At 47.3% G+C, this 24,531-nt stretch overlaps 1 long non-coding RNA gene across 1 annotated transcript; it reads left to right on the forward strand.

Annotated features, from left to right (window-relative positions):
• The first annotated feature begins 3,044 nt into the window (after window positions 1–3,044).
• LOC139265592 (uncharacterized) lies at window positions 3,045–21,907 on the forward strand. Its single transcript, XR_011593588.1, has 2 exons — window positions 3,045–3,297; window positions 21,590–21,907. It is a non-coding gene; the product is annotated as an uncharacterized lncRNA (long non-coding RNA).
• Window positions 21,908–24,531: the final 2,624 nt, after the last annotated feature.

Consider the following 24,531-nt stretch of genomic DNA (forward strand, 5'->3'; position numbering starts at 1 on the left):
CAAGGCTTCAAGGCGAGTATCAGAATACAGAATGATGCTAGACAAGTTTACTGCAAGCCACGTCCCGTACCATACTCACTGAAGGAGAAAGTTGAGCAAGACCTCAATAGACTAGAAACTTAGAATATTATCTCCAAGATAGATCTAAGTAATTTGGCTACACCCATTGTTGTTGTACCTAAGTCAGATGGTAAGGTAAGGTTGTGTGGTGATTATAAAGTGACCGTAAACCAGGTTCTAGAGGGTAATCTCCCCAATACGTTGCCAAATGTAGAAGATTTGTTCACAAGGCTGACAGGTGGCTAGATCTTCTCAAAGTTAGATCTGACAAATGCCTACTTACAACTTGAGCTAGATGAGGAGTCCAAGTCATGCTTAACTATAAATACTCATCTAGGCTTATATCAATGTAATAAGCTACCATTTGGAGTGTCTTCCACCCCTGCTATATTCCAAGGGGTGATGAACCAGATTTTGCAAGGCATTGAAGGGGTAGTATGTTATTTAGATAACACTCATTTCAGCACCAAACAGGCAAATCGATAATAACATGTTGAATGAAGTGCACAAATGGTTAGTGACTGCTTGCAAGTGTTAGTTATTTCAAAACTCAGTGAGTACTTAGGGTACAGAGTAGACAAAGATGGTTTACATCCAACCAAGGGAAAGCTGGATGCAATCAGCAATGCACCCACTCCCAAGAATGCCACTGAACTTCAATCATTTTTGGGCCCTTTGAACTACCAGATTTGGCTACAGTGTTACATTCACCAAATGAGCTGTTGAAAAAACAGGTCTATTGGAAGTGGTCAGAAGAATGCAGCACAGCATTCAAGGAGTGTAAAAGCCAGTTGGTAGAGAGCATCATGTTAGTTCACTATGACATATTGAAGGAGATCATGTTAGCATGTGATGCCTCTCCGTATGGAGTTTGGGCAGTGATCTCTCTTGTGCTTCATGGTGGAGAGGAGAGACCAGTTGCTTTTGCTTCACACACTCTCAGTGTCAGTGAGCGTAATTATGCACAGATCGAAAGGGAAGCTTTGGCATTGAATTTTGGGGTCAAGAATTTCCACAAATAAGTTTACCATCATTACAGACCATAAGCCCCTTACAGTAATCCTCCATCCAAAGTCCCCAGTTCCAACTTTAGCTGGAGCCCAAATGCTGAGATGGACTTTGATTTTGTCTGCATATATGTATGGCGTTGAATAAAGATGATCAGCTGATCACAGTAATGCTGATGCCAGGCCTAGGTTGCTCTCCCCATTACAAGTTATACCCAATAGGGAAGATGTTTTCTATTTTTCATACAACTCTTTTTGGGAAGAAAAAATAAACATTAAATTGTGCCCACCGATCTGGGGGACATTCCAAACACTTTTCACATGCCCTTTTTTTTATTTTTTGGTGATTTTTATGTTTTTTTGGGGCAGTAAAACCATAGATATATATATACAAGTGCCCCCTATAAAAAGGGAGGGGGACACTAAAAGTCTATTTTTCATACATTGATGAACTGCCAGTCACAGCTGAAGAGATTGATAGAGCAATCAAGCGTTGTTATGTCAAAGGTGTATGACTACATAGCAAGCAGCTGGCCAAACCAGCTATCAGAGAGAGATATTCATCCATTCTTTGTTCGTAGGAGTGAATTATCAGTGGATAAAGATTGTATCATTTGGAGTGCAAGAGTAGCTATTCCAAATAAGTTTAGGTCCAAATTGTTAGGAGATCTTCATGACCAGCACCTGGGAATGTGCTTGAACAAGCGTGTAAGTAATATGTTGTTTACATCTGTAGAGGGTCTCTAAGAGCGAGTGCAGTGCCAATGCAAAGTGCCAATGCCAAATGGCCTCCTTGTGTGGTGTCACTTGGTTTGATTGCATTAGAATGAGGGTGAGGGTGAGTGTGAGGGGTGGTTTGGCAGAGGGGGATGTGAGTATGTATGTAGAGAGAGAGAGGGATGGGTGGATGTGCAATGTATATTGATGTAAGTAGTGATGTGCAGGAGCAGAGTGATGGGGATGTGTTGACAGGCGCAGCACGGTGAAGGTGAGTGTGGCTTTGCACTCACCTTTCCTGATCTCATGAGATCATTGAAGTGCTTCCCGCACTGCACCCAAGCCCACCTCACCACATCTCTGCTGTTGACCTCCTCAGCTATTTGTAGCCCAGCTCTTTTTGTCTTTTGGGGAGGTCTCTTCCACCCATCAACAGGGAAGAGGACCTCCCTACCTGCTCTGACTCCCTCCACAAGAATATGTAGGGAGTCATCTGAAAACTTGGGTGCAGCCATCTGTCTTTGTGAAGTCATGTTTTGATGTGTGAGCAATAAGAAGATCCTGAAATATCCTCCCTGCAGACTCCTAGATAAATCTTTAAATGTGATGAGGCCAAGGCTGCTTTAAATACCCCGCTGGAAATGAGTCATCGATGATGTCATCAGACCCACACCAGTTGCTCTGAGGAGCGGGATCATCAGAGTGAGTTCCGACCAGCCATGTGGCCCGCACGCACCCGACCTGACGCGATAATGAAAATTCCGGCCATAACCTTCGGACTTAGAGGCAAAAATGCTGCCATTGAGCCAAATCTGACACATATGAAATGATTAACACCTTAAATTATTAGACAAAGGAATTTCATGCAAACTCATTAATACATATGTACCTGTATTGCGTAGTACAATTTTAACCTCCAAACCTAATAGCACAATAAAATAATACTCCTTAAACATTTTAGGCTGGAAATTTAGATCTGGCCATTTTGAGGCGTTATTCATGGCGGGGCCATACGTATAGTACCCCTAAACGTTTGCACCTCCGACTGGTAAATTACTTTGAATCACAGCAAGAAGGAAAGGGGGCGCTAAATCAGGCGTTCCACACCTGTGATTGGGCGCTCCAACCGAAAACCTCAGCGCTGAAATGCAATGCGCAATGCGAATGCTCCGAGGCCTGCGATAGACTCTGAGCCCAGCCGAATCTTAAAGGCTGTAAGTTTGCGCATGCGCAGTTCCAACTGTGCACTTTGAGCAGAGCGGGAAAAATGGAGGAGCAGGAAGGTCGCCATCGTGGCATGCCGCTGCTCAGCCACGGCCGCTGAGGCATTGAACGAGGCTGTTGAATGGAGGTGGCGTATGTTGCAGCTTCCCGGAGGAAGGAGGCTCATTCCACGAGTTCTTCGGAGGCTTTGGAGGGAGGTGGCACAGGACGTCTCAGCTAGTGACACGGTCTCTAGCGAACTGCGACACAATGGCGCCAGGTGCTTAGCGGCTTCATGAGGGACGTCAGGGTGAGGACCCTTTATATTAATGCACCAGTGCCCTGGTTTGAAATAGAGGAGTCGAAATTGGCTATTTTTTTAAGCACTCACCGCTCAGTCGGCGCAGAGTCACCGACAATCGCAACATTGCCCTCATTTATTTTTGGGCCGGTGGACGTTCCTGCTCGTCCGTGAATGAGGGCATGGTCGAGGGCTTGGAGGTGGGTGATGCTCTGGGACCCAGTGACCTGCAGCAACATCAGGGGGCAAAGGAAACTCGGGGGCCAGCTCCCCGGAGGGTGAGTGCACGTCTGAGTGATGCTCAGCAGCACTCTGATGAGGAGCCCGAGCTGAAGGTTATCTCAGGACAATCCTTTGAGAATGCACAGCAATCTGTTGGGTGCATTGGCAAGGGTGTCCGAGAGTCTGGATGCACTTGGTGTGAGGATGGAAGAGTCCTGCTACGTCTGCACTGTTTGCCCCACACACACACACACAGTGGCCCTCAAGCAGCCTTTCTGTAGGCACTGAGGCCACATTGAGGAGGAGCATTCGGCGTGGGAGGTGGGTGAAGGTAAAGGGTGGGAAAGCACAGCCGAAGTCTGAGCGAGGACTTTGCCTACCATGGACAGCTGTCCTTATCCTGTAAATAATGTCCTTTTATTGTTTGACGCAATCTAGTGTTCTGAGTGCGTGTGCCTTATGTGCCACATGGATGCTGCTGTGTGGCTGTGGAAGGGGCTTTTGTCCATGCGTTGTTCAATGTCATGTGTTTGATGATCGTTCAGCGGCACATTGTGTTTTGTTTTGTTATTTGCTGGGGAGGAGTTTGGTTGTGGTGTTTGATGCGACTATGTGGGTGCCATGTCCGTTTTGCATTGGCGTCTTGTGTATCATTGTGGACTTCAACAGAGATGTGCCTTTATGGTGGCACAACGGTTAGTATTAGCTGCATCCCTCAGCTTCTTCCATTTAAGACACCCGATGAATTATGAGTCACTGCCGTGTGGCTCTTGCACTGGCAGCATTGCTGCACTGCCTCCACCGTGGATGGTGCTCCTCCTGGCCATTTGGGGTTCCTCATTCTCCTCCTCCCGATGTGAGGCTGCAGGTCTGCCTGTAGGAGATAGCGTATCTCTCTCAGCACTTCCTCTCAGAAGCGCACCCTTCTCACACACTGCTCCTCAGAGAGGCGGAGGTGTGAGCGTTGCTGCCTGTAAACTCGTGGCCTCCTGCACAGACATCCGTGGCCCTGCATGGCCATCAGACCTTCTATCTTCACGCCGCCTAACTCCGCATGGAGTAGGTGACCCTGGCGAACTAGTAATGCAGCCTGTAAATTATTTCACTCAAGCTGTAAGGACCCTGTAAATGGCAGATCATTCTTCCGATTTAAAGTCAGGGATTAACGCTGTGTACTATGCGCACACATTGCAGTCAATGTGACCTCCGATTTACGTTCCTCCTCCCTCACTTTAAATACACTGCAGATAGCACCAATGGAAGGTGAAACCGCCTGGTTTCTTTGGTGTGATTAGGGGCTGACGCTAAATGAGGCGGAGGCACCTAATTTTGCAACCGGGGCACCAGCTGGACGTTGTCACGACGACGAACGTCATGATCTGAATGAAATTGCAGAGCAAGGTGCTAGCATTTGGGCCACCGCAAAACCGGCACCAAACTTCCCGTCGTAACGCTGCAAGCTGTGAGCCCGGGCGGTAAGCAATTCGTGATGCATTCCCACTCCTCCGGGGCGCTAACAGAGGCGCTACATAACCGAATTTACAGCCCGTTCACTTTAGAACGCTTAAAATGTTCTTATTTTGAACCTATTTTCAAAAAGGTTGGGGACTTTATCAAAAGGGCTGATACCTCAGGACATTCCAGGTTATCCAAATTATGAATACAGGGTTGTAAATTTCCTAATCCAAGATTCTTTAATCAGGATGCCCTGGGGTATGGTTTTTACGGTTTCGATGGTTTTTACCGCAGCTGCGGTTCAGGTCGCCTCTTGAACAACATTCCGCTCATTGTTGTGTTTTTTTCCCCTTGGATCCAGAAGTTGCTCTAAATGGGGGTGGCGACTACACTTCAGGGTTGGATACACGGCGGTGGCAACTCCCGAGGGGCGGAAGCTGGGGGGGGTTTGGGGAGTGACCGCCGCGATGACCTCTTCATGGCGCCGCATCACCACGGCTCTCCCCTTCACTTAAAAGGGGAGAACCTCTGCGATTTAAAACATTTGGAGGGTTTTGGCCGGGCCGGCGGCCTAGCACCCAACAGAAGGTGCCAGGCTGAATGACGGCGACCCGGCCGAACTCGCGGGCCTAATTGTTGGGCTGATATGCCAGTTGGCCGACAAAAAAAAAATGGCAACAGCGGCTGTGCACCCTCCCCTTTAAGGGAAGCCGCACTGTTGTTACAGAAGGCCACAGCCTCACTGGACCACCGGGAAAAAACAGGTTTTGGCACCGCTGGGTGGGTCGAAGATTTTCACAGGGGAATATCGCTGTCAGGGGTGGGGGTTGGGGTAGATCGGCGATGATGACGCGCTTACCACAGATCAACAGCAGTGGAGCGGTGGGGGGGGGGGGTGGTGTGGGGGGGATTGAGGCACTGTCGGGAAACCTCGGGAGGGCAATTGGACTATCAGCGGCCACTCCACTCCGCAGCATGGCCGCCGATATGCGGTGGTAACAGGCCTTAAGGAGAGGCGCAATTTGGTCCTCCCTATTGTTACAGAATGCTGATCTATACTGCAATTAATTTTGTTTTGAAGTTTATCCATACAGCAATATTAAAGAAAAAGAATGTTGTTGAATCGTTTTACAGTGTTGGTGTCAGATATTTAAGACTAAATAGTTAAATGTACAGTATTAAATATAAATGATAGATTTATAATTAAGGAAACTTTACTACGCTCTTGTAATATTGATTGTAGATCAAAGGCACTTCTACTGCATTAAGACTCAACATAAAACTGACTCTACAAACATGATTGCTTACATCTTACTTGGCAGTTTTCTACCATGCAGTTTCTGACCTGTTGAACGGTTGTTGGCTTCGGTATGACTGAGGAACGAACTCCAAATTCATTTGATAATATCTAAAATCTAAAGCAATTAAAACTTGCATCTCTCCTGTTGTCCAGGTACTTTAAAGGTATAAGTACAATGATGCACCACAGAGGGCGCTGTGATGGGAGACCTGAAAATACCTGCACGAGGCAGTATAAAAGGCTGCCCACCACACCTGAGAGGCACTCTGGAGCTGAACAATAAAGGACCAAGGTCACTGCAGTTATTACAACATCAGACCGTGTGGAGTCAGTGATTTGTGTGCTACATATATCACATTGGCGACAAGGACACGGATGAACTTCACGTATCACGCAACTTGGCTACTCTGGGCTTGTTAAAGGATTTTACGGTGGGAAATGATTGGGAGGCCTTTACGGAAAGGCTCGAGTACTACTTCACAGCAAACGACCTGACGGGGCACACATAAGAAAATAAGAACATAAGAGCATAAGAATTAGGAACAGGAGTAGGCCATCTAGCCCTTCGAGCCTGCTCCACCACTCAACAAGATAATGGCTGATCTGGCCGTGGACTCAGCTCCACTTACCCGCCCGCTCCCCATAACCCTTAATTCCCTTATTGGTTAAAAATCTATCTATCTGTGATTTGAATACATCCAATGAGTTAGCCTCAACTGCTTCCCTGGGGAGAGAATTCCACAGATTCACAACCCTCTGGGAGTAGAAATTCCTTCTCAACTCGGTTTTAAATTGGCTCCCCCATATTTTGAGGCTGTGCCCCATAGTTCTAGTCTCCCCGGCCAGTGGAAACAACCTCTCTGCCTCTATCTTGTCTATCCCTTTCATTATTTTAAATGTTTCTATAAGATCACCCCTCATCCTTCTGAAGTCCAACGAGTAAAGACCCAGTCTACTCAATCTATCATCATAAGGTAACCCCCTCATCTCCGGAATCAGCCTAGTGAATCGTCTCTGTACCCCCTCCAAAGCTAATATATCCTTCCTTAAGTAAGCTGACCAAAACTGCACGCAGTACTCCAGGTGCGGCCTCACCAATATCCTATACAGTTGCAGCAGGACCTCCCTGCTTTTGTACTCCATCCCTCTCGCAATGAAGGCCAACATTCCATTCACCTTCCTGATTACCTGCTGCACCTGCAAACTAACTTTTTGGGATTCATGCACAAGGACCCCCAGATCCCTCTGCACCGCAGCATGTTGTAATTTCTCCCCATTCAAATAATATTCCCTTTTACTGTTTTTTTTTCCCAAGGTGGATAACCTCACATTTTCCGACATTGTATTCCATCTGCCAAACCTTAGCCCATTCACTTAACCTATCTAAATCTCTTTGCAGCCTCTCTGTGTCCTCTACACAACCCGCTTTCCCACTAATCTTTGTGTCATCTGCAAATTTTGTTACACTACATTCTGTCCCTCTTCCAGGTCATCTATGTATATTGTAAACAGTTGTGGTCCCAGCACTGATCCCTGTGGCACACCACTAACCACTGATTTCCAACCCGGAAAGGACCCATTTATCCCGACTTTCTGCTTTCTGTTAGCCAGCCAATTCTCTATCCATGCTAATACATTTCCTCTGACTCCGCGTACCTTTATCTTCTGCAGTAACCTTTTGTGTGACACCTTATCGAATGCCTTTTGGAAATCTAAATACACCACATCCATCGGTACACCTCTATCCACCATGCTCGTTATATCCTCAAAGAATTCCAGTAAATTAGTTATACATGATTTGCCCTTCATGAATCTATGTTGCGTCTGCTTGATTGCACTATTCCTATCTAGATGTCCTGCTATTTCTTCCTTAATGATAGCTTCAAGTATTTTCCCCACTACAGATGTTAAACTAACCGGCCTATAGTTACCTGCCTTTTGTCTGCCCCCTTTTTTAAACAGAGGCGTTACATTAGCTGCTTTCCAATCCGATGGTACCTCCCCAGAGTCCAGAGAATTTTGGTAGATTATAACTAATGCATCTGCTATAACTTCCGCCATCTCTTTTAATACCCTGTGATGCATTTCATCAGGACCAGGGGACTTGTCTACCTTGAGATCCATTAGCCTGTCCAGCACTACCCCCCTAGTGATAGTGATTGTCTCAAGGTCCTCCCTTCCCACATTCCCGTGACCAGCAATTTTTGGCATGGTTTTTGTGTCTTCCATTGTGAAGACCGAAGCAAAATAATTGTTTAAGGTCTCAGCCATTTCCACATTTCCCATTATTAAATCCCCCTTCTCATCTTCTAAGGGACCAACATTTACTTTAGTCACTCTTTTCCGTTTTATATATCGGTAAAATCTTTTACTATCCGTTTTTATGTTTTGCGCAAGTTTACTTTCGTTATCTATCTTATCTTTCTTTATTGCTTTCTTAGTCATTCTTTGCTGTCGTTTAAAATTTTCCCAATCTTCTAGTTTCCCACTAACCTTGGCCACCTTATACGCATTGGTTTTTAATTTGATATTCTCCTTTATTTCCTTGGTTATCCATGGCTGGTTATCCCTTCTCTTACTGCCCTTCTTTTTCACTGGAATATATTTTTGTTGAGCACTATGAAAGAGTTCCTTAAAAATCCTCCACTGTTCCTCAATTATGCCACCGTTTAGTCTGTGTTCCTTGTCTACTTTAGCCAACTCTGCCCTCATCCCACTGTAGTCCCCTTTGTTTAAGCATAGTATGCTCGTTCGAGACACTACTTCCTCACCCTCAATCTGTATTACAAATTCAACCATACTGTGATCACTCATTCTGAAAGGATCTTTTACTTGGAGATCGTTTACTATTCCAGTCTCACTATACAGGACCAGATCTAAGATAGCTTGCTCCCTTGTAGGTTCTGTAACATACTGTTCTAAGAAACAATCCTGCATGCATTCTATGAATTCCTCCTCAAGGCTATTGACCAATCGATATGTCGGTTAAAATCCTCCATGATTACTGCTGTTCCTTTTTCACATGCCTCCAATATTCCCTTGATTATTGTCCGCCCCACCGTGAAGTTATTATTTGGGGGCCTATAAACTACGCCCACCAGTGACTTTTTCCCCTTACTATCTCTAATCCCCACCCAAAATGATTCAATATTTTGTTCATTAGAGCCAATATCGTCTCTCACAACTGTCCTGATATCATCCTTTATTAACAGAACTACCCCACCTCCTTTCCCTTCTTGTCTATCTTTCCGAATTGTCAGACACCCCTGTATGTTTAATTCCCAGTCTTGGCCACCCTGCAACCACGTTTCAGTAATGGCCACCAAATCATACCCATTTGTAATGATTTGTGCCGTCAACTCATTTACTTTGTTTCGAATGCTGCGTGCATTTAGGTGAAGTGTTTTAATACTAGTTTTTAAATCATGATTTTTAGTTTTGACCCCTCCTGCAGCCCCTTTATATTCATACATTCTGTCCCTTCCTATCACCTTGTGGTTTACACTTACCCCAGTGCTACCCTGCTCTGTTGCCTCCTGTCTTTTGCATCCTTTCTTGGGGTTCTGTTCATATGAGCTCTCACCCACTCTAACTAGCTCAGAGACCTCTCCTGGGTTCCCATCCCCCTGCCAAGCTAGTTTAAAGCCCTCCCAACCGTACTATCAAAACCACCCGTGAGAACATTCGTCCTGTCTCTGTTGAGGTATAACCTGTCCGACTTGAACAGGTCCCACCTACCCCAGAAGCGGTCCCAATTGTTCAGGAAACTAAAGCCCTCCCTCCTACACCAATGCCCCAGCCACGTATTTATCTGACTAGCCTTCCTATTTCTCCCCTCACTAGTACGTGGCACTGGCAGCAATCCCGAGATTACCACCTTTGCGGTCCTGACTTTCAATCTTACTCCTAGATCCCTAAACTCAGCTTTCAGCACCTCACCCATCTTTCTACCTATGTCGTTGGTACCAATGTGGATCACAACCACTGGCTGTTCCCCTTCCCTCCCCAGAATGCCCTGCAGTCGCTCAGTGACATCATTGACCCTTGCACCAGGGAGGCTACACACACTCCTGATGTCACTTTTGCTGTCGCAGAAGCGCCTATCTGCTCCCCTAACTATTGAATCTCCTATCACTATAGCCCTTCCCGTCTTCTTCCTCCCCCCCTGTGCAGCTGAGCCACCCATGATGCTGTGGACTTGGCCCTGGCTGCACTCCCCAGAGGCATCACCGCCCTCGCCAGTAGTCAGAATAGAGTACTGGTTGGACAGCGGGAGAGCCTCAGGGGACTCCTGCACTACCTGCCTCGCCATACTCTTGTGTGTGACGGTCACCCATTCCCTATCCTCCTGTATCCTTTTAATCTGTGGGGTGACCAACGCCTGAAACGAGCTATCCACGTACCTCTCATTCTCTCGGATAGTCCTCAGTGCCTCCAGTCCTCGCTCAAGCTCCAAGACTCGGTGCTCGAGCTGGAGGAGCTGGAGACACTTCCTGCACATGTGGTCAACCCTGTTGCAGGAAGCATCCAGGAATTCCCACATGGCACAGGTGTTGCATTCCGTTTGAACGAGCTGTCCTGCCATCCCACTAGTTACCCTTAAATTGCCCAGCAAAAACACTGACTCCCACTATACACACTAAACAGCTATTTAGTAATTTATCCTCTTATCTATTAGAACACAAAATCAAAGAGATATACTCACCAGCCGATCAGCCAACCACTTACCAGCTTGGCTGTGACGTCACTTTTTGGTTTCTTGTCCCTCCTCCCCGCACTGCTCGCTCACCGACTGCCGCTGGACCTTTGTAGGCTGCTGACCCCGGACTGCCGCTGGACCTTTGTAGGCCACTGACCCCGGACTGCCGCTGGACCTTTGTAGGCCGCTGACCCCGGACTGCCGCTGGGCCTTTGTAGGCCCCTGACCCCGGACTGCCGCTGGGCCTTTGTAGGCTGCTGACCCCAGACTGCCGCTGGGCCTTTGTAGGCCGCTGACCCCGGACTGCCGCTGGGCCTTTGTAGGCCGCTGACCCCGGACTGCCGCTGATGCTGCTCCTCCCCGCACTCTGACGTCACCTCTCAATTTCTCACCCCTCTATCTTTTTCTGCGGCTGGTTGGGCTGGTCCCTGGGCCTCCGTCCCCTACTCTCGCACTCATCAGCTGCTCTAGTGTCAGCACTGGTAAGAAAAACAAGACAAAACAGCACCTTCCACCCCCACTTGCCTGAGCTCACCCACTTCCCAAACTCACAAATGCCACTCTATGCTGCTGCATTCAGTGCTATGCACGAGCTGCCTCTTTTTAAACTGTATCTAGGTCAGATGACTCACTACTGGTCAGTTGTTTACAGAACTGGTTTTAACTAGCTGCTAATTGCCTCCTACTGGAGAGCTACCTTGTTTTTCTCTGCCGAAACCTGAAAGAATCCTAACTATTTAACTTTTCCCCTTTAAATTAAACTGCTACTTACTTAGAAGCTACTGGCAATTGCCACTAACAATTTACTCCAGCCTCCAAATGATTTAAAGTGAATAACCCTTAAAACTTTCCCACTTACCAAATTCACAAATGCCACTCTATGCTGCTGCACTCCGTGCTTTGCACGAGCTGCCTCTTTTTCGCACGGACGCACTGAGAGAGAAGCGTAAGGCGATATTACTTTCCAGCTGTGGTGATGAGGTTTACTGTCTCGTCAGGGATTTGCTGGCACCCTGGGAGCACCAGGGACAAGTCGTATGAGGAGCTGGTCGCACTCATTCGTGGACCAACTTAAACCGAAGGAGAGCATCCTCACGGCCCGGTACAAATTCTACCACTACTTCAGACCTGAGGGCCAGGATGTCACCAAATATGCTGTGGACCTCAGGAGACTCGTGGCGCCGTGTGATTTTGGCACACACCTTGAAGACGCGTTGCGAGACTTTTTTGTTATGGGGATTGGCCATGAGGGTCTCCTTCACAAGCTGCTATCCACGGAACCTACAGTCACCCTGAAGCAAGCCATCACCATCAGCTGGGCGTTTATGGCATCGACTTGCAGTACCAGGCAGATGATCCACACAGTCTCGAACCCGGCAGGCAATGTCCACAGGATAGCACCTACCACGGACAAAACTGCAGAACGTGGCTCTGCCCGGGGCAGAGAGCACGGACCTCGGGGTCCTGGAACTCAGAGTCCGCTGAGGGGGGGCAATCAAGCAGCACCATGCTGGCACTGCGGAGGAAGCCAGGGGGCTCACCGGTGCAGGTTTGCGGAGTATACGTGCAATACCTGCCACAAAAAAGGCCACCTTCAGCGTATGTGTAAAAGAAATCTGACTCACACGTGGCTGAGGAGATGGGGGATGATCCATCGTTCAGCGAGGAGCAGGTAGAAGAAGATGAGATGTTGGGACTATATATGTGCACCGACGATTCGCCCCCAGCGATTATGGAAGTCAAAATCAACGGAGTCCCAGTGGATATGGGATCGGGTCCATCATTGATGAGTCAGAGAACTTTTGAAAAACTGTGAGGTAACCCGACTGCATGACCCAAGCTGGTCCCGGTCACGGCGAAGCTGTGTACCTACACCAATGAACTGATACCTGTTCTCGGCAGAGTGGATGTGCAGGTATCTCATGGGGGCGAGATGCATGGTTTACCCTTGTGGGTTATTGCAGGCGATGGGCCGACATTACTCAGCAGGCGATGGATGGGGAAAGTCCGTGGGAGCTGGGAAGACTTCATTCCTCCACAGACTGCTGCTCCCCGGGTTCCCAAAGAGCAGTCTTGTAGGTGCAGGCCGATTGCTGGGGTGCGAGCCAGCGGGGGCACTGCAGGCGATGAGCGGGAGGTCCATCGATGGCCGACAAACCGGGGGGGGGGGGGGCCCACGCAGAGAAAATGTTGGGCAGCAGTAGAAACCACAATCGATCCAGCCTCCTTAAAAGCTTCCACTGCTTTCGACATCCACAACAACTACCCGAAGGACGCAATCATTCCACCGCAGTCCATCCTATCATGGTTGTTGTAATGAGAGGGCTCGGATCATCACCAATGTGCGGATTATCGGTGCTACCTGCAATGCTGGAGCCGAGGCCAGAATATCCCCCCCCTTCAAGCGTGATTTTATACTTTCTTCTTTGTCAGCGAGCTCAAGGTGGCGGCGGCCCCGTGACAGCAGTGCTCGGCAGACAAAGGCCAGCAGAGCGACTGAAATGGCGGAGCCCAAGGAAAGCCTCGAGGGAACCACAAGATGGCGTCTTAAAAGGGCAATGCACCTGGGAGCTTTAAAGGGGCCCCACACCACTGGTGGTCCCCACAAAGAGACTTTTGTAAGGCAAGAGCAAGTCTAGAGGAGTAATGAGACTGGTATGGTGACGTGTGTGGATAAGAGTTACATTTTTTTGTGTTGATGTTGGTTGGTTACTGTGTTTAAAAAAGGTGAAACGAGGGATGAAGGATTTGCAATGTTAAATGGGTACTGTGTTTAAAAATGATGGACACGAATGATTTACGAAAAGAGTCACATCACGGGGTACAGTAAAACAGATAAAAGGGTTAATGGACCCGTGACAAATAATGCAAGGGTTCAGCGGCTGCAGATGAACCACTAAGGCGACTACTGAGCACAGAGGCAACGCACCAGTTGCGATACCCTGTCTCAGCGCAGCCCAGTAAAAAGGGGGCAGTATACCGCCACCGTACCTTACCCAGTGGAGCTGGGATTAAACAACTGTTCAGTGCACCTATAAGCTTTTGACATACCAGCTGTACCACATATTGTATGCACCATACTAATATACCGTCTATATATACCTGTTTTCTGTTGGAAGTTATACCCGACACTTCATCACCCATGCGAGTGCTGCAAACACCACATGCTTGCACCGAATAATCTCTGCATGGGATGGTCATGGACTCACACTCACTAACCCACCAGGACCAACAAGGCCGAGGTTACCGCAATGGCTTTTGGAACTGTGTGGGGGTGGAGGGGAATGAGATGTTGTGTATTGTCCAGGTACATTAAATGTATAATATAAGTACAATGGTGCACCACAGAGGGCGCTGTGGTGGGAGACCTGAAAGTACCTGCAAGAGGCAGTATAAAAGGCTGCCCACCACACCTGAGAGGCACTCTGAAGCTGAACAATAAAGGACCAAGGTCACTGCAGTTATCACAACACCAGACCGTGTGGAGTCAGTGATTTGTGTGCTACAGACATCACATCTCCAATTCAAATAGAGCTGCCAGTAAAATATACACTTTAAAAAAAGATCAACTGGACATTAAATGCAAGGGATGTCTGCTGTGCATCATAATCTCTGCCACTGGACCAAGACCTAGCTCTGCCAAGCCTGTGAGTTGGCTGCAGTGCAATGATCACCACACGTTAAAAAAAATCCACGCACAGGCATCTTCCACCCTTCAGGATGTAGTTCGGGACCTGGAATATTAGGTCCTTCACTGAAACACCTGTGAACTCATACCTTTTTGGCGTGGAAGCAAGTCATCCTCGTTTCAAGGGCCTGCCTAAGATGATGATGATGATGATAATCTCTAGCACAGCTTTGAAGTTCGAGTTTGGTGGGAATTCCACACCTATCCAGACATGCAGCACGGATTCTTCTAAACTAATGAAAACATATTAAGCTACCTTTTGTTGCACAGGAGAATCACTTAGATGTATACTAGAGAGGACATTGTGAACACAGTAAGCTTAAGATAGCAGATAAAATGTTGCATTTCAGTGCCTTTGAAACTGGCTTTGATATATCAGATTGTAAAGTGTATTTGATGCAGCCTACAGAGGTAGCTAGCAGTAATTCACATTTAAAATTCTGGATAATGATATTAAAATATATATCCCTAAATTTTCTGCTGGATTTACACTGGGGATCTACCATGTAAAATACTGAAGGAGCCATTCTGCTGGCTCTCTGTTTGTCTCAGGATTTCATGCTCCAAAGCATAGAATAGGTATAACCAGGCATTCGCACCCTCCACTTCCAGTCATTCTCCTCATAGGTGAGTAACAGGAGGCTGGAGGCCCCCTCACCCTCAACTAGTTTCTCCCTTCCACCACTGTTAAGTATCGAATAACTCCACGAGGCTAAGTACGGTGAGCTAGTTCAGGCATGACCTTACTCCAGTTTATTAATTCTCAAAGTGAGGATTCAACATGGCTGCCAACATTATATACACAGCTTGCACGTGTCTGCCAGTGACCATTAGGACTCCGACAGTCGCGCCTTCCGGTGGCAGGTAAAACCCAGTTAACAGACATAACATCATTCCCCCCAAAGTCCTTGGTACAGGTTTTATTTACAAGTTGAGATGGACCGGGGCCTTCCGTTCCCTGGCTGATCTTCTTAGTTTGAACCCAAGCTTGGGTGAGTTAGTAAGACCATTGGCGCATTGCAGAGCAGTCGGTCTGACAGGACTGTCGGGGATGGTAGGTTCGTCTTCGTGAATGACACAAGGGTCAACTGATGGTTGGATGTGTGTTGGTTGGTCAATGATGACGTCATTTTCAATTTGTTCTGGGTTGTCTGTGAATCACAGTTTGGTTTGGTCGATGTGCCTCTTGCACGTTTGGACATTTAACAGTTTGACTACAAATGCCCTGTTCCCCTCCTTGGCCAAAACCATGCCAGCAACCCACTTTGGACCATGACCATAATTCAGGACAAACACGGTCATGAACAGCAATGTTATGTGATACGGCCATGCGATCGTGGTTACCATTGCTGCCGTTGCCTTCTGATTTCGACAGAATCATTGAGATCCTGGTGTACAAGGGAGAGCCTGGTTTTGAGGCCTCTCTTCATTAACAGCTTGGCAGGATGGACCCCGGTGAGCGAGTGGGGTTTCGTCCGGTAACTGAGCAGAATGCGGGACAAGATGGTCTGTAGGGAGCCGTGAGTCATAGCGTTTTAGGCTCTGCTTAATGGTTTGGATAGCCCGCTCCGCTTGACCATTAGACGCGGGTTTGAAAGGGGCAGACCTGACATGCTTGATGCCATTACGGGTCATAAACTCGTGGGACTCCGAACTGGTGAAACACGGTCCATTGTCGCTGACAAGGGCGTCGGGCAGGCCATGGGTGGCGAACATGGCCCAGAGGCTTTCAATAGTGGCTGTGGGCGTGCTGGATGATATGATTATGCATTTAATCCATTTGGAGTAAGCGTCCACTACCACTAAAAACATTTTGCCGAGAAAGGGGTCAGAAAAGTCTATGTAGATCCTTGACCACGGTTTGGACGGCCATGACCACAGACTCAGTGGAGCCTCCACAGGTGCGTTACTCAGTTGCATGCAAGTGTTGCACTGATGCACGCATGACTCCAAGTCCGAGTCAATGCCAGGCCACCAAACGTGAGACCTGGCAATGGCCTTCATCATGACAATGCCTGGGTGGGTACTGTGTAAATCTCGCACAAAAGTTTCCGTGCCTTTTTTTGGCATAACAACACGATTATCCCATAACAGACAATCAGACGGAATAGACAATTAATCTTTGCGATGGCTATAAGGCTTAATTTCATCCTACATTTCCCTGGGAATGGCAGCCCAACTTCCATTTAGGACGTACCTTTTTACGCTTGACAGTACAGGATCCTGGTTGGTCCAGGTCCTAATTTGGCGAGCTGTGACGGGTGACCCCCTCACTCTCAAAGGCATCCATCACCAGCAGCAAGTCTGCGGGCTGCGGCATTTGCACCCCGGTTGTGGGCAATGGTAGCCGGCTAAGCGCATCAGCACAGTTTTCAGTGCCTAGTCTGTGGTGGATGACATAGCCATAAGCGAATAATGTCAGTGGCCATCTTTGGATGCGGGACGAGGCATTGGTGTTTATACCTTTGCTCTCAGAAAACAATGAAATGAGTGGCTTGTGGTCTGTTTCAAGCTCAAACCCAAACCCAAACAGGTATTGGTGCATTTTCCTAACCCCATATACGCATGCTAAAGCCTCTTTCTCTACCATACTATAGGCTCTTTTAGCATTAGACAGACTTCTGGATGCGTATGCAACTGGAGTTTGCCTGATACATTGGCTTGCTGAGCACACAACCAACCTCATATGATGAGGTGTCGCAGGCCAGCACTAACCGCTTACATGGGTCATAGTGTACCAGTAATTTACTTGAACATAGCAGGTTCCTGGCCTTCTCAAAGGCTCTGTCTTGAGAGTTGCCCCTAACCCAGTTGTTACTCTTTCTCAGCAATATGTGCAAGGGCTCTAGCAATGTGCTCAAACTAGGTAGAAAGTTACCGAAATAATTGAGAAGACCCAGGAACGAACGCAGCTCCATTACACTCTGGGGTCTGGGTGCATTCTTGATGGCTTCTGTCTTCGAGTCCGTAGGCCTGATGCCGTCTGCTGCAATCTTTCTCCCCAGGAATTCGACTTCTGGTGCCATGAAAATGCACTTGGAGCGTTTTAGCCTGAGTCCCACTCTGTCCAGACGACGTCGAACCTCTTCCAGGTTGTGCAGGTGTTCGATGACATCGCAACCGGTGATCAGGATGTCATCTTGGAACACGACGGTTCTCGGGACGGACTTCAGCAAACTCTCTATGTTTCTCTGAAATATGGCTGTCACCGAGCAAATTCCAAAAGGGCATCTGTGGTCTATAAACTGTCCTTTGTGCGTGTTGATGCACATCAGTCTTTTCGATGATTTGACCAGCTCCTAGTCAGGTAAGCGGAGGTCAGGTCCAATTTGGTGAACGACTTCCCCCCCGCTAGCATTACAAACAGGGTCATCAGCCTTGGGTAACGGATATTGATCCTGTATCAAGACTTGGTTGATCGTTTCCTTGTAGTCGCCGCAGATCCTGACCGTGCTATCACTTTTCAACACTGGGACAATTGGTCTGGCCCATTCGCTGAACTCGACTGGTGATATGATTCCTTCACATTGAAGTCTGTCCAGTTCAATCTCGAGCTTCTCCCTCATCGTTTACGGAACTGCCCGAGCATTGTGATGGATGGGTCTTGCATCTGGGCCTAGGTGGATCTGCACCTTGGCTCCCGTGAAGTTGTCGATGCCTGGTTCGAACAATGAGGGAAACTTGAGCACACGAAGCGTCATCCACTGATGATAAGGCTTTAATATTGTTCCAGTTCCATTTAATTTTCTTAAGCCAACTCTGGCTGAATAGCATTGAGCCATTGCCTGGAACGATCCACAACGATAAATCATGCACAGCTCCATCGTACGATACCTTTACTGCCACACTGCCAATGACTGGTATGAGCTCTTTTGGTTTAGGTACACAGCTTCGCATTGATTGGGCTCAGTTTGGGTCTTTTTGCCTTAGCGTCCTTCAGCTTTTCGAAAGCCCTCTGGCTCCTTATTGACTGACTCACACCCATGTCCAATACCATGGATACTGGAACCCCATTTAATTTAACTTCCAGCATTATCGGAGGACTTTTGGTAAAAGAATGTACCCCGTACCTTGGGTTGAGTTGCCTGTGCCACTTGATCCACGCTGGATCGATAATCCTCAGCCACGTGGTGTGTCGCTTGTTCAGTTGCGATCACATTCACTGGAGGTGATCCATTGTTGCACAGCCTTTGCACACGTATTGCTTGAATCAGCATTGTTGGGCCTGATGATAGCCCCCGCAACGCCAACAAGGTGATATTTGATTCACCCTCGATGGCAGGCTTTGAGCATTTACAGATCGTACGGACGCGGACGAGTAGGCCCTGCCATGTGCAGCTCTGCCTGCCCATGATAGTATTTTATGCACAGTACTTGCCGGTGAGTTTCAATGCTGGGAAGATATCTGTTTCGAATTTTCATCCGTGGACATGCATGCCTGGGCGATCGTGATGGCCCTGCTCAGGTCTAGAGATTCAGCAGCCAGTAGCTTTCGAAGGATGACCTCGTGGCCAATGCCAAGCATGAAAAAGTCCCGCAGCATTTCCTCCAATGCAGCTCCGAAGTTGCACGGCCCAACGAGACGTCTCAGGTCGGCGACAAATTCCGCCACGTCCTGGCCCTCGGAGCGATTGTACATATAGAAACGATACCTCACCATGATGATGCTTTCCTTCGGTTTAAAGTGGTTCTGAACCAGAACAACACAATTTATCATAAGTCTTATCCATTGGTCGAGTCGGTGAGAGTAGATTCTTGATAAGGCCATAAATTTTTCACCCACAAATGGTGAGGAGAACCGCCTTGCGCTTAATTGCGTTATCGGTTCCTTCCAATCCGTTGGCTACGAAGTACTGGTCGAGGCGTTCAGTGAAATCCTCCCAGTTTTCACCTTCCATGAATCTCTCCAAAATTCCAACAGACATGGTTGCGTGAAAGTTTGTATTTTTAACTCGTCGCCAATTGTTAAGTATCGAATAACTCCACAGGGCTAAATATGATGAGCTAGTTCAGGCATGACCTTACTCCAGTTTATTTATTCTCAAAGTGAGGATTCAACATGGCTGCCAACATTATATACACGGCTTGCACGTGTCTGCCAGTGACCATTAGGACTCCGACAGTCGCGCCCTCCGGTGGCAGGTAAAACCCAGTTAACATACATAACAACTGCCACCCTACTTCCCTATCTGTTTTCTTCAAAGAAGTTTTGTTTCCTTTCAAACTTCAATTTTTTTTAAGATTAAATTAGAATGAGGAAAGAAACTGTTTGCCTGGCATTCTCCCATTTTCTTCCTTCTCCTTCTGTCTCCTATGTGTTACAAATGAGAACATCTGTTTCACAGGTGTAATGATCAACATTGACTTTTTTCGAGCCGTCAATAAAGACGGGTGAGATAATTAGCTTGCTTCAAAATTGGTGCTTTTTCTGAAAATTAAAGAAACATTACTGATGAAATACATTCTTTATCTCCCTTATCCTTCTCTCCCGCTCTGTCTATCTCTCTCACTCATAAACAACTTGTATTTATATACTGCCTTTAACATAGTAAAATGTCCCAAGTCGTTCACAGGAGTGTTATCAAACAAAACTTAACATTAAGCCACATAAGGACATATTAGTGCAAATTAGTTAAAGAGGTAGGTTTTACCGAGTGTCTTAAAGGAGGAAAGAAAGTTAGAAAGGCGGAGAGATTTAGGAAGGGAATTCCAGAGCTTCGGGCCTTGGCAGCTGAAGGCATGGCCACCAATGATAGAGCGATTAAAATCAGGCTGCTCAAGAGGCTAGAATTGGAGGAGCGTAGATAGCTTAGAAGTTTGTAGGGCTGGAAGGGATTACAGAGATAGGGAGGGGTGCAGCCATGGAGGGATTTGAAAACAAGGATGAGAAATTTAAAATGGAGGCATTGCTTAACCGGGAGCCAATGTAGGGCAGCCAGCGCAGTAAACACACCCACACATCTTCCTATGACCCCAGTTTCTTTTATTTTCCAAATATTATAGGACACAAAATAAAGGCAACAATACTTTCACACATGTACAGTGCCCATCAGTGTCCTGGGTCTTAGAAAATCTTTCCTATCACTTCTGAAATTTGAAACTGAATCAACAGTTTGCAATTCAAATAGTTCCAGTTCTGACCCATGATCTATGGACAAACTCACCCCATTAGGTTACAGAATAACTATTCGTGCAGGAACATGGGTGGAAATTGTCACTTTCATGATTAAAGTTTCTTGTCAGCACGGCATGTAGCCAATCTTTGCAAATACAAAACTAGATCAAAACTAAGCTAGGCAAATTAGCAATGGTCCTAAATCACAGTTGTCTTTGATATGGAGCCTAGTGCATATACTGCAAACAATCTAGAGGTCATAACATTAAATTGAAAAAATCTGGTCACTTCTAGGCTAGTACCAGAAAATGCCCAAGAAACCTTCTAGATAATCATTAAACCCAATTGGTTTATTAATGTTCTTTAGTAAAGGGAACCTTCTACAACTACCTTGTCGAACCTACATTTCACTCCAATTCCGTACTCAGGGGCCGAAATTCAGTACGCTGTGACTGACTGCCACCCACTCCCACCGACATACCTCCTGCAGATCCGCCCAGTGCCACTTTGGAGATGGCCTGGAGCGGGCGGGAGGGGAGAGCCGCCGGGAACCGCCCGCTGATGTCAGCGGACGGCCGAGTGGTGCAACTGAGCTCCCGCCCGCCGAGCTCCCAGATTCCTGTGGGCGGGAGTTGGCGGCAGAACAGGGGTGGACTGCTAGCTGGAGGCTGGTTTGTCCCCGACGGTAAGTCTGAAGAAACTGAAAAAAAAGGTAAGTGAACATTTTTAAAAACACTTTCAACAGTGACTTACCTGCATGGGGTCCCCCGAAGGTCTTCCGATAGTTTCTTGTATTTTTTATTTGTGAATTTTTTTTTTCAGGCCTTCGACCCTGCTCTGTCGCCGAGAATGCGACCTCCTGCCCGCTGCCGCCCAGATTGGTGGCGTACGTCTTCCATTTGCCGCCCGCCGACCTGCGAGGGACCTTCTTCGTGAATATCCCGCCGAAAGTATCGTCTGGTACCTCAGCAGCCACCGGTGGCACTTTGGGCGGCACTTGGGCAAGCGGAGGCCTTGCTGAAAATCAGCCCACATGATTTTGACTCTTGGTGCCCTCAAGGCAGCAAGGGATGGCTAAAAATACTACTTTGTCAGTGTCACCCACATCCCAAGCACAAATAAAAAAAACATTTTGACCAACTCAAATCTGCAGATTATTGATCAGTGACTCAGCAGCAGCACATTTTAGTTTAAAAGCTATCAAAACCCACATACTTGTAAACTAGGCCTTTGTTCTGATCTTTGGTTTCAATGGAGTGGATAAAAAAAGTTAAACCAATTGTATTGGGGGAGGGGGAGTTAAATCAGAGTGTGGTATTCAAAATAAATAGGCTAACACCTTTGTTGAAAAAGCAGCCAATGATTAAAACAACAATAACAACTTGTATGCATATAGCGTCTTTAACATAGTAAAACATTCCAAGGCACTTCACAGGAGTGTTAGAAGATAAAAATTTGACATTGAGCCACATAAGGAGAAATTAAGGCAGATGACCAAAAGCTTAGGAACAAAGGGCTAGACTTTCCACTTGGTGGCTAAGGCCAAAGAAAATGGGCCTTGTTCCAGCGATGCAGAACGTATCGCTCATGCTGATCGCCGGCTCAAGGCCCATTTTTTTTTGGCCGATTTTCCACTCTGCCTTAGCCCAGCGATGTCAAATGGGCGATGATCACCCAAAGAAAACGTAAGTGAAGGGAAAAAAAAAGCTTCCCTAGCAACGCATTACTGCGCATGTGCAGGTTGATTTTTTTTTCAGGTTGATGCTCCTTCCCGCGTTTTGAGAGGTCAAGGGTCTTCACACATGCTCAGAAGCTCTGTGTGGGTCTGGGAGAGAGAGAGAGAGAGAGAGAGAGAGAGAGGAGAAAGGAAGCAGGTTATCTTGAGCTACAGATAAAACAGATAGATTTAAAGAATGGAGGGAGCTGCAGGAAAGAGAAGGGCCAAATCCTTCAGCGAGGAGGCAAATGAGGCCCGAGTGAATAGTGTAAGCACGAGGTGGGAGGATCTGACACGAGGTGGGCATGGGAAACCTCCACCCCGTGCATATCGGAGGATTTGGGCAGAGATTGGCGACATGCTCACGTCGACATATAATGAAGCCCGGACACCGGACCAGTGCCGGAAATGATGGAACAGTCTACTGGTGGCTGCAAGAGTAAGTTGAAATTTAAATTTGAAATCATCCATATTTATTATTTACTGTTGTATGGAAAATCTAATTAGAATCTGCAATGTTATATCATAATCTTTAAGCATGGCTAAGTAACTAAATTAGGATTAAATTATGATTACATTTATGCACCGCAACATAAATTTGAATGTTACAGTATGAAATATCTTCCTATGCAAAATATTGCAAACTTGAAATTGAACTTATAAATCTGTCAGTCCTAAATGTTTATTGCCAAATCCATCTGCTTATGCCGTGCAATGTTACCTTATCTATTACTGAAGAAGATTTCCATCAACCAGTGGGAGCAACGCAGGAGGGGCGGGAGCTGTGCCATGTTGCAGTCGCTCAATGCCTACGAGGAGCTTGCAGTGGCCTTGGTGGGGCTAGAAAGCCATTCGGTCACAACCCGTGGTGTGGCCGAACCCACCCGAGTGTGAGTAATGAAAACTGTGCACTGTGCAATGTGTGAATCAATAGTAAATATTTGTTACGCGGGTAATCCTATGCAATGATACTTTAATTTGATATATAATTGAGATGTACTATTGATCTTCAAATTAGGTCATGTTAGGCCTGGTGACCGCTTGTGCATATGGGCTCATGGTAATGTTTTGAGTTCTTAATTGAGATGAATTGATTTGCATTGTTAAACGTTGTTTATAACTTCCATTTGTCTTTCAAAGGTCAACATGTACTGATGGAGTGAACGGACAGTCCAATGACCAATCGGGACACTCCCAAGAGGACGAGCCAGAGGAAGAGCCAGTGTAGACTCCAGCTGTGGCTGTGCGAGAGCAGGAGGAGGAGGAGGTGGAGAAGGAGGAGGAAGAAGAACAGGAGATTTTTTTGTGGGGGTGGGGAACAACTTGCAGCCATCTCTTTTGTGATAGATGAGGCACCGGGACCAAGCGGTATGCAGATGGTGACGCCAAGGCGTGTGACATTGCACACGCTGACCCCATGGTGGTCCAGTTAGCATGACATGCACTCGCCTGCCACGGAGGACCAGACGGAGAGCTTACTTTCTCTGTGCAGGGAGATGGTTGCGATCGATCGTGACCTTATCCAGGGGTTCGCGGGTTTCTCAAACAATTGGAGCCAGTTCTCCACAACCTGGAGCGAGTTCTGCTCGCGCTCCTCCAGTTGGTCTTCTGAGCAGTCACAGACTGCTCGCGAGACGTTGGAGGTGATCGGGGAGCAGACAGCCACAACAAATGTCCTACGGCATGCATTGCTGGCTGGACACGGGGCTGCATCCCAAGGTGTCGTGTCCGCTTGCAGCGAGACCCCAAGCACACAAGCGAGTAGGGAGGACACTGTTCCTTCTGACTCGGAAGTAGAGCCTGAGGCTTCTGCTTCCGCTCCATTACCTCCACCATAGCAGGAAGTCTTGCCGTCCCACTCTGCACGACATCTTGGTGTCGGTCTGCGGAGACCAAAACGGGCGGGTGGGGTGCGAACACGGGGTGGGACAGGATCTGGAGGGAAACGTGGCCGCAGGTAGGGAGGGGGGGGGGAGTGCTTCTCAATAGTTCACTTGTTTTAAAATGTTCACTTGTTATTATCACTTTATTATTATATGGCAGATGG

This window comes from Pristiophorus japonicus, chromosome 6 (genome assembly GCF_044704955.1).
Source record: "Pristiophorus japonicus isolate sPriJap1 chromosome 6, sPriJap1.hap1, whole genome shotgun sequence".
Lineage (NCBI taxonomy): Eukaryota > Metazoa > Chordata > Chondrichthyes > Pristiophoridae > Pristiophorus > Pristiophorus japonicus.